Raw genomic sequence first — 11747 nt, forward strand, 5'->3', positions numbered from 1 at the left:
GACAGTGTACTTGGCTCATGCCAAGATTTTTGCCCTTGTCTAGAACCTCACAAAATTCATGCCTCCTTTTCAAGACTTGCACATTTTTGTCTTCCAGGGACTGAAAATAAAGTACTTTGAGTGGCTGCAGCTATTACACCAAAATGAACTCTCGAGTTACTTCATTTCTTATTTCCTCTCATGCACATTTTTTTATAAATGTGGGTATGCATCAAACCATATGGTTTCCCAATTTAGTTTTCTGTTGACGAACTTTGTGCAGTTTTTTTGCTGGTGTTTGTTTGTTGTTTCTGTGGTTTGGGTTTGGGGTTTTTTTTTTTTACTATTTTGGGGGATTCAGGTTACAGTATAATCCTTTTGATAGCTACAGTGGAAAGAGTAAAAATTGACTGTATTGCAGAGGTTTCTTGGGGTTTTTTTAGGCAGGTTTTCTGCTAAAAGAAGAGATGGCACATTTTCACCTTCCACAGAGTGGATCTTTCTTTATTCCCCTCTTGTCACAAATCATTTCACTGACCTTATACATCTTTCTGCACACTTCTTATCGAGACTACTCCTGCTTCCTCACACAAACTGAAGCTTGTCAGACTATACCTTAACAAGTCCAGCAGCACAATAAGAGAAGGTTGTGTAGAGCAAAGCAGCTGGTGTTAAAGGAATGAAAAATCTCATTCTGTGCTCGTTTCAGGGAGGTTACTTGAGCCTGAGTACTCACAAGCAATTGGCACACATCTTCCAACTAAATTTAATTTAAAATCAAAACCAAAGTGTGTGCACTACAGGACCACTCCAGGATGCAAACCAAAGCAGAGTAAACAAAACCTTCAGAAGATGGACTGAAAAGCACAATCCCCAGGTGACCAATGACAGTTTCTGAATCAATTTTCAGTTTTAGCCTCAGAGAAGTCTGTCCATTCCCCCTACACACATTTTTTAAGCCCTCTGCTCCTTCCTCAAGTGCAAGATGACCATCATTACTTCACTCCAATGCAGTGGCACACACAAGCTGAATTTGGTTCCAGAGTTCTCCAGCTGGCTTTGCTCCTATACTGAGGTTGCTGCATCCCGCCTCACGTGGCAAGCACTGCTAATGAACACTGCAGGGGATGTAGAAAAGAAAGCCTGTCTCAAGACACCTACCGACTATTATTACCTCCAGATAGGCTGCCTTTAAAGGAAATGAATCTTCTTGGCTCTTAAGTTTGAAGCAGTGAGAACTGGGAAGTCTACACTTGGCTTATTAAACATTAAATTATACAAAGTGTGTGAATATCGATCAGAGTTAAGGCTGGATTCTGTGCTTCTGAAGAAAGTACAGAAAAAGTATTGATGGAAACACACTTTAATGAAATTGCTTATTTAAATAAACACACACATTTTCACAAAGTATGACAATAAACAGGAGGCTCTTCACAGTTTGTCCCCTCTCCCCTCACCAAGCTTCTCTCTACAGAAACTGAACAGAGAACCACGCAGAGGTTGCTCAGTGACACGCAGCACCTCTGGTGATATCTTGCTAATGTTCACCTAACCAAAAATACTCGTTACTAGATTCTTAAAATTACGTCTCCAGCCTTCTCAAGCAGTTCTAGGCAAATTCATAAACAGGATCAATTTGGCAGGCTGTAACAACCTCGAGAAGCACAGGCTGTTCCTGGCCTCTCCGCCATTAATAATTAACCATAAATTGACTTTTCCTCGTGATAGAGTAAAGGGATTGGGGGGGAGGTGGGGGTGTCTAGCAAAGTGACTAGTCAGTAAGACCACTACAGCAGAGCTGAAGAGGAATTGCCAGAGGACACCCTTGCTTCTGCAAAATAAACAGCCCCTTTGAACTGCCCGGAGAAGTACAATCACTGTGTTGCTGATGCTGGAGTAAAACTCCCTGCTGGGAAAGCCTAGCCAGAGGCAGCCACCTAATACTATAGTTACAATTTAACTCCAGAAAACTTGTTTTCCAACTTCTTTAAAGTCTCCATCGGTGAGAACTGGTTCCAACACTCACACCCTTCTCACAGCACAGCTAGGCATCAAGGGAGGCTTTCTAAAAAGCTCAGCAACTTCCAGCAGATGCACAATTTGAGCAGTAGCACTTAACAAAGTGGGATTTACATTATGCATTACTTTGAAAATGCTGTAAGGATACTGTCATTCTTCCCAGGTTAAAAAAAAATAAAAATAAAAATTCTTTTCATATGAGGTGCCACCCAACTCACCAAATTATTTAGAAAATATAAAGCTGAATTAGTTGACCTTTCTCTTCCCCCAGAAGAAACCTTATTATTGGTGGTAGTAGCACCTCTATGCCATCGTTTTTCAGATATGTAGCCGAACAACTGAACTGATGCACTTTCTTACTCATGAACTCTTCACCCTGAGGAATTCCTTTACTCCAGCAGCATGTTTCACAACAAAGCACTGACAACTCGGGTTTCTTGCAATTTATAAAGGAGAATGCATCTACAGAAAGAACGAAGAGTTAAGAGATACAAGACCAGGGAATCTCACTCCCCAGCCACCTCAAAATTAGCTCTGTGAACAGATTTCTGACCCATGGAAGGGAAGGAGCGAGCAAAGGAGAAAGCACTGAGATGTTTCAAGTAACACATGCCATATGAATTGTTTCCTCACATAACCACAGGGGCAATTCTGGACATGAACTGCACAGGCACACACACTCCACCACAGAAAACAGCGAGGTGCAGAGGCAGCTCTGACGCTAGCTCACCAAAGAAGCCAAAACCCAGGTCTAGAGGCAGGAACCAGAAACCTAGAAGTTGAATGACAAAGGCAATGATTACGATTCTTGATTAAAACACAGAAGATATTTCAGAGCTCAGAAAATTTGGTCCATGGTACACCAAGAAAACTAAGCTGAGCTGATGTCAGGCACTGCCTGACAAAACCTCAGTCCTGCACTGATCAGGGCCAAAGGTTGAGGCTGGAAGGCCAGAAGTTAGTTCCAGACTTGGGAGAGTCTTAGCAGAAGCAAATGATAAAATGACCCAATCTTGCACTTGTAAAAGATAGTTACTACCCACCTAAGCAAAATGTTACAGGGCTGACTTGATATTTGTGCAACATCTGAGATATTTTTAATTGAGCATTGCTAATGTTGCACTGATACCAGAAATTGAAAACACATTCATTTCAGTGCAATGCGAACTAGTCTCAATTGCACCACTGTCTCAATACTTGGAAAGAGAACTGACGCCATACACTGAACACAAACTTATTTTACATAAAATATCCAAGTGAACTCCTCAGACTCAATGCCATCATTTGTACCAGTACGGAAGAATACAATGGCTATATTCATATTTTCCACAAATATCAAAAGCTAAATCTTGTGATGCCAATATGACTGCAATCAAAGTTAAAATGACAAATGGAACAATACTGCAAGCATTTATTTTTCTGCTGGGCAAGAAGCTGTTATGCAACTGAAAAGAAAGAACAAGCAGCACAGTATCGGCCACCAGCCCCGAATGAGAGCATGCTCTCCAAATCAGAATGTGCCACCATCAACACAAACGGCACATTTCAACCAGCCTGGGCTTCACCAGCCTAATCTCTTCTTTTGAAAGACTAATTCCTTTTTGAACCTGAAACCAGTAGGTACACGGAAATAAGGGTCCCTAACAGTGGTGTTTAGCAGAGCCCACACCTTTGGGTTCTGCATGACGGCACAGTGTTGAAGAATGTGTTCAAACTGTCTGTCACTCCAGTGAAGTAAGAGAGGTCAAGGCAAATAGAGCGGTAAGACAACAAAGCCACGCTTTTTCCATTGCTCAAAATATTTCCAGAAGATTTTGACACCTTTCCTGAAGTAGAAATAAAATTTGATAGAGGAGTTTAGCTCAAACTGCCTGTTGGTAAACCACCTGTTCAAATGCTAGTCTTTTTTTTTTTTTCCCCCTAGAAAACATTCCTAAACAAATGTGTATGCCATTTTTCCTTCTTCTTTCCAGCCATTTCGTTTTGATTTTATTGCTTATTTTTGCATTCTTAGTCTGTTAAGCTTTTGATAGAATTAGAAGTTGATCAACCCAGCTAAGAAATTCTTTTAGAAATTTCATTTTAGAATAGCTCTCAACAATACCAAATGCAGCTCCTGTAGGGACATCAATGTAGGTGGCTACATTCCTCATTGCTACTTCACCTTCACAGAACTGCTGCCATGCCAGAACATCCGCGTGCCCATGAAGAGGTCCTACTGATGTAAAGTTGATTCTTCATCAAGTTCTCTAAACTACTCAAGGTGAAGGAGGTTCATCCAAAATCATCTTTCTCCCTCTTATTAAAAAAAGATTCTCAGCTGGACAAACCACACATCAGTACAGCGACACAAAAGTAGTGTTCTCCACCTAGGACTTGCACATTAAGTTTGCAACAGTGCACACACAAATAACATCAGTTCGAGTCTGATGTAAAAATTTTCAAATCAGGGTCTACTGTACCAAGAGAGAATGGTTCAAGGTGTATAAAACTGTTTCCTACACATTAGGAATTACCCAGCAGTAAGTAACATTTGAGTTAAAACTTTCCCCAAATACAAGAAAAACCATAATCACTCTTCCAATAGGACCAACAAGGACTTCGTTATCAAGCAGTGACTGAATTGTCCAAACAGCATGCCTGGAACATATTCAATTCCTTCTGCAACTAAAATATTAGAGTAAATAAGAACCTCAACTTTTTTTGTTGTTTTAAATCTGATGTAACTGTAAAGGATTAACAAACTTGTCCTGATTTATCTTTTTCTGCTACAGTTTTCAGGTCGGTCACTTCAGCTATACCCAGTAACAACTTCCAAACACATGATGACTGACGTATATACACACACACCCCCAGTAAGTATATGTTTGAAAGGTTCTTTTATATGTACACACAGAGAATGACAATTCAAAGTTGTTTTTTTTTTTCAGAATACAAATTCCTTACTTAAAACCGCGGCTTTAATATTTTTGCTTTTATATATAACAGGCAAGTTGTTTTCATTGTAAGCAACAACATCACGAAGATAGTATTGGCTGCTTACTGAAAACAGCTGTGTAAGTTAGGCATGGCATATGTAGCACAATTAAGAAACAACAGAAGGAAAATAGGTGTTTACCACTTCTTTCAGATTTCTAAAGACGTGGAGGAAGCAGTGTTTCCTATGGGTAAAATACAGTGCAGTGCAAATGCATATTCTCTCACAGAAGGCTCAGCCTTTTGCCTCCTAACGAATCAATAACTATAATAACCCATATTATAACGTTTCCCAAAGCCACCAGTGCAAGAAAATCTATGGATTTGATTATACAGAAAGGTATGCAAAAAAAAAAAAGTAAGATTACGCCCAGCATATGACTCCGCTAGCTAAAGCATAATAAACGTGTCAATTTTCCTGTTGTGTTCCCTTCCATATTTAATAATATTTCCACTTGTAGCATAAACTTTTAACATTCGCTCTTGTTTTAATCTTTAAAACAAATTTTAGACATCTCTTCAACTGAGTTTTTAGAAGACATTTAGTCTTGAAGAGCATTTGTTGTAAAGAGCTCCCAAAATATTTCTTGAAAAAAATTCCCATGAGGTCCTCTTGCAGGGCTCAGAGCTGACACTGGCAAAGGAAGACGTCAGTCCGTAGCATCACGTCAAAAGCCATGAAGAAAAGGTATTAAACAAATCCTTTAGAATCTCATGAAAGCAATCCACTCCTACTAGTCTGAATACCAATTAATTTGTTGAATCACAAAATAAATTTATATTAGTACATAAAAGGAGACAAAGAGCTTTTTTCTTCTCTTTGGAACAAAGCCTGTTACTTCCAAAGTGCTTCACAAGTAGGATCCCAAAGACGAAAATTTCCATATTAAACAAATTCAAGTGCTGAAGAATAAAGATCTTGTAAGGACCTCCTCTACCCCTATAAATAGTTTAAAATAGTTCAAAACCAAGCTGTGGGGAAAACTTCTCAACTGGATCAGACAGATTGTAGACAAGCAAGCAATTCTAGTAATAAAAAAAAAAAAAACAAAAAAACACCACACAAAATAATTGAAAGGAAAAGAGTAGGAAGTAGCAAATGACCGAAGTTTCTAGGAAAACACAGGAAGGAAGAGGTTTACAAGGCAATGATGCACATTAACAGCTTTTCAGTCAAAAAGGCAGAAAGACATCTTACAAGAAACAAATAAAAAACCGCCTGGAAATTGTGCAAGTTCCACCAATTGTTGTGTACCAATACAGGCAAAACCTGCACCATACAGATGAGTGAGTAAAAACGTACTCATTTTTTTCCCCAACTGGTGGAGTAAGGTAAAGTTTAACACACCATTTTTTGTAAACACTGACAAGAACCAAAACAAAAATAGTAAATAATAGAGGCTGTGGAAACAGGAGAGAAGAAATGTGGTTTTGAATCTACATATGAAACACTAAATTACTTTTGCAAAAGTAAATTACTAAGGTTTCAGATAAAGTTGTACATATAGGTAATTCTCATGAATAGCTGATGCTAGAGGTTACTCTTATCTTCCAGAGGGAGCTTAAATCACCAGTAAAATTAAAAAGTTTCTTTGTTGCCCTTATAATAAACTTTGTATAGGTTATCAGTTTGATTTCTCTCTGCTCTTTTGCATTTATATGACAACGTTCTCATTCAGACCTTGAGCCTACGCTAGCTCCTTTCTAAGGACAGGCATTTATTTCAGTCTATACCTGTTCCAGTCTATAGCAGCAAGATCGGGGAAAGGGTCAGATGTCAGTCCAGAGCCAGAGCAGGCCTGGAGGGATTTGGTCACGCTAATAAAAGCGGCAAACATCTTTGCAATGAAGACACTCCAGCCCCACACAAAGCACAGCTGCACCAGCTATCGAAATCCCAGCTGAAGTTGTTCTACCAGCAGTTTTCCTGCCCAAGGACCAGTTCTGCTGTCTCATTTTATCACACTGCAAGGTGAGCATGAGGTGAGGAGACCCCCTTCCATCTCATGGTTCACCTCCTAACCAGAAGTCAAACTAAAGTAAAACTCCTAAAACAACCAAGGCAATTTTTCCCAGGTATCCCAAAGCAAGGCAATAGCCAAGCTTTTCAGCTTTGCGGTAAAAATCTTGTGTCACCCAGAAATTTAAATTCCTGCCAATCTCATGCCTTGGAAGTTAAGTGTCCTGGTCACATAAAAACAGCTGCAGGTAGTAACCTAAAGGAGCACAGCCTCCAGTACAGAGAAGAGTAAGAAACCCTCGGGTCGGTGGATTACGGAGTGGTTTTGGACAGGGCTGGAAAGTGGCTGTGAGCATCTGGGACCTGCAGCCACACCCCCTCCTCTTTTAACGAGGATGTTAATGAGATGCTGCACAGGTATTAGGACCCGAGCTTTCTTGTCTCTAAATTTTCCTCCACTTATTCTGAACGGGTAGTTACTGCAGTGCCATACATACTCAGCAAGTAATGTTTATACTATATGAAGGGATTTTCATTTGAGAACAGCTGACTTTTTACATGAAAAGCAATAATCATATTTATAACATACTTTTAAAAGCACTAAAACAGTTTTCTAGAGCAGTTAAATTATTTCAGCAAAAACGGAAAGTCACACGAGTTTAAACTTACTGATTTAAAAAACAGGTTTTCTTGATGGGAGTGTCACTTATACAATAATAATTCTCTCTACATAATCCAATTGCTTTTTAAACATTGAGACAGTTGCTATAGCTTAGATCATACTAAAAATATATTAAAATATTTTTTGTACCTGTTTTGTCTTTGGATATTTCAGTGGGTCTTATTTTACTACTGTGGTTTGGAACTTGAACTTAACATTTTTCTAGGCTTTGTCCTGTTTTACCCAAATATTGTAGGGCAGAATAGAACTGGAGAAAAGACCATACTTCCAAAAAATAATATTTTCTAATTTTTCCTGAAAACACAAGGTGAAAAAAAGACTGTACAAAAGGTTAACATAATGCTGGGGCTATTAAATATGTGATGTTCATGACACAGGGAGAGATATTTTGAAATTACACTTATTCAAAGTCACTGAATAAGAAGAAAATTTAGAACTAAACTACTTGAATTTATTTGCTTAAAAAACACTCCAGTTATTAGCTTCAAAATGGAAGAGGAGACAAAACTGCTAAGCTAGAGATTTTGTCAGAAAGTTACCCACTCTCAAAATTGAAGTGGAATACTATGACAATACGTGGAAAAAAAAGCGATATCATGTGTAAAAATACTGCAAAACTGTACAAAGACTATCCCCCAAACTGCATCTAAAAACAAGACTCACACCAATTCTTGCCACCTTTCCCAACATTCACTACACTGAAATAAAACAGCCGAAGAATTAGGGGTGGGGGGAGAAAAAGACCTACCCTGTAGGAAATACTACTCTATCAAATAAAGTCACAGACTAAAACATACTTTCACAATTACATTTTGTTCCTCTTCTCATCTGTCACTCAAAAGTTAGTGCCTCTGAAGAGAAACAGAGCTTCAATTTGTCTAGAAATCTGTAAAAGAGAAAGAGGCTCTAAATTAAATTGGTCTAAAGAGGGGGCCAAGAGGAAGCCAAGAACAGGTAACAGGATTTTCCAAGGCTCTGTGCTCCATCACAGGTTATTTCAGGTCAAATAGAGGGTGTTCACTGCCTGCAGAAGTCAGAAAAGGTAACCCATTTCATAGCACTAGCTATTGAAAGTTAACATCATCATTTAAGGTGCACTGCACACTCATTAGTCATCTCTAACACACTCAGTGCTCATCCCTGTTAATCTCCTCATACTTGGTTTCACACACAACCCAACCAGAGTTCTGAAATACAGTTTCAGATACCAGGAGTTCCATCTCACCATTCACCCAAAGAACAAGCTTTTCTCACAAGACACGGATTGAAAGTAATACATTATTTTCCAGTCCATCACAGATTTTCAGTCAAGAGATCTGAAGAAAAATATTTCAGTGACTGAGGAACAGAGACATCTATCTTAGTAAAAGCTCCCCAGCATCGAGCTCCACTCTTACTTCCCTTATTTCCAAAGGTGAGAAAATTTAACAGTTAAACCAGCTGAAAATAAGTATTTGACCAGCTGTGAGTTTATACAACCCATCTACAGGAGCCCCAGAGTTTCGATAAAGAAGTCCTAAGGATGTTTTCTTTGTCAAATTAATCCTATTGCCAAGGTTTTCAAAATTCTCCTGTGACTGTACTGTGACATTATCAAGGAGTTGAAGAAACTCGGAAAACACAAAAAGGTACAAACAAGCTTTTTCGAGGTATGAAAGGTGGATACCATTTCATAAAATTCAACAGCAAACATGCAACTGAGGAGTGCTGCCATCACCACGAGGACATCCTACTTCCACATTTCTTCTTCCCTCCATTGAGTATCACCGGTTGATTATCAGCCCTGCTCTACACCATAGTTAGTCGGCAGAGCAGTCTAACTCAGCCGGAATGCTTCTGCGTATAGAATAAAATAATTATATATTCAGTGAAACTAAGGCTTGTCTAATAAAAAAAAAAAAAAAAGCAAAAGCATCGATGTTTTCTGCCCCTTTCCACAAAATTCTGTGCAGAAAGCGATACTGCCCAGGGTAACTATTCTGAATGTGCACAGCAGTCATATGCCACAATACTTTCACCAACCTCACGTTGTAATGGCAAAATTTAGCTCAACTAAAAGAAGTTTTCTTTCTGTTATTTAACAATCCTCTGAAATACATGTTGGGCCTCAAATGACAGCCCTGTGCCCATTACCAATGCCTTGCTTCCCCTCTCCCCCACGCCACCCAAAAGCCAACTGTAAAATTCCTGTTTCAAAATGCCCCGTTTTGTCAAAAGGATCTTTGTTGCTATAATCAGCATACCAGCAGAATGGAAAACACAAGAAAAATAATATATACTGTCAAAAAAGAAAATTATTCAAAAAACAGGAAGAGTGCAAACCCTTAAAATAGTACAGAGGGGTACATCCCTAAACACAGGGGCTTGGAGAAGCACAGCCTGACATTCCTATGTGTTTAGGCAGGGATTTTCATGAGAATTAAGCATAGTTAATTCTGTTCTACCCAGGAGCCGGTAAGCTAACAGTCCTTCTCTAGAAGTGCTGCTCAGCCTCCCATCCCTTTTAACAGACACAATCAATCCGACACATGCTTTTTGAAAAAATCACCTCCGAAACAACGTCGGTTTTGAAGCAACTGCTCGATACTGAAGGACGTAACCAGAAAAGCAGCACGCACAAATTTTAATATTTATATCAGCCGTGTCAAGTTCTGTTAAGATGAGTTGAAAGCCCACTCTTCCTCCCCACACCCTGTCTTTGTCTCTGGCGTCTCGTTATGCAAGGAGCCTGTCTCATTTCCCTGTTTCTGCAGGTAATTGTTTGAAAGATAAGAGGGAAACAAACACAAAAAAACCCGAAACAAAGAAAAATCACAGGCACTGGTAGAGATGTCAGCCTCCCGAGAAATTTTTTTAAATTCAACTTTATTGCAGCTGATGGAATCTCCCCGATTACAAAGTGTCCTCAAACCCAGAGAGCCACACACCACCACCACAACCCAAATCAGAGCATCTAGGCGAACGTATCTACAAAAAAAAAAAAAAATCATTTACCAGCACAACCGATGCCACACCCTGAGCAAGCAGCAGAACTCGCACTACAACAGCAGTCCCCGGTAATAAGTGCATTAAATGAAAACTCTAATTCCCGTTTTACATGATTATAAACATCATCTCACCGTGCGCTACCATAAAAGGTTCGCAGCAGCACAGATAAAGCAGTCACCACTGTTATATCGGTATCAGTTTTCTCCCAGTAAGCCCATGTTAACACTTTGCTCTATTTATTTGCGATCTCACCATGCCGCTTCGTAATACAGTCTTGACCTATTTTCCAGGTGCTTAATTAATCTCTTTGCTGGCTGCCATGCTTATTAGACAGTTACTGCCTGAGTTTTCAACTTATAGAAGCATTTAGCGAATTTACTTTCTAACGTAACAATAATTCCATAGCAGAGTTAGTGCTCACAGTCCAGTCAAGCTTTTCTACTCTGTGTGAAATCAGAGTATAAACTTTTTGTAAATGATGTAATGGGATGTAATACTAGGGCGGGAGAGGGGGGGGGAATAATCACAGAAATATGCATTGTTATCAACAACTGCAGCTTTACTTAAGGCCATTGTCTCTCACAGTAATAACATGTTTTCCCACAATCTAAAGATACTAAAAGTAACTGAAATAAACAAAGTTATAGACAAGCAGGAAAGATGCAAAAACATCAGAGAGCCCCATCATTTCTGGGAAAGCAATCCTGGGAATCTCAAAACAACTTACCGAGTTAACAAAAAAGGAAGCCAGGGCAGCTTTTGGCACTGACATTTTAAATCAGATGCAACAGTTAGTAACAAAAGTATAGCCTCCAAAGACAGACGTTTACGTGGAAGCACACAGCTCTGACGATTAAAGGTTCAATGTAAATTAAAAAATAAAATAAACCCACTATCTCCTACAGCGCTAAACACACGCAAAGGCATCTACCAGTTTTATAACTGATATCACGATGAATCAACAACCAGAACAAACCCAGCACAATCCCTGCTGCAGACATCACGTTAAGGCCACCAGCACGAACCCCCCCTGTTTTCCCAGAGCGAGCTCTTGGGAACTGACCAAATTTTAAAGCGTCAACTTCCTTTCCAGTTGTTTTTATTTGTACCGGCCCCTCGGCACCAGCTGCCCCCACAGCGCGG

The 11747-nt window shown here is 39.4% G+C and overlaps 1 protein-coding gene across 1 annotated transcript in view; it reads right to left on the reverse strand.

The window, feature by feature from the left end:
• HIPK3 (homeodomain interacting protein kinase 3) overlaps positions 1-10806 on the reverse strand; it is a 73875-nt gene extending 63069 nt beyond the window's left edge. The window contains exon 1 of the mRNA XM_026850815.1: positions 10783-10806. The gene's annotated coding sequence lies outside the window, so the exon portion shown is untranslated. The remainder of the gene's footprint in view (positions 1-10782) is intronic.
• Positions 10807-11747: the final 941 nt, after the last annotated feature.

The sequence above is a fragment of the Athene cunicularia genome, assembly GCF_003259725.1.
Source record: "Athene cunicularia isolate RWA chromosome 5 unlocalized genomic scaffold, athCun1 chr5_part3, whole genome shotgun sequence".
Classification (NCBI taxonomy): domain Eukaryota; kingdom Metazoa; phylum Chordata; class Aves; order Strigiformes; family Strigidae; genus Athene; species Athene cunicularia.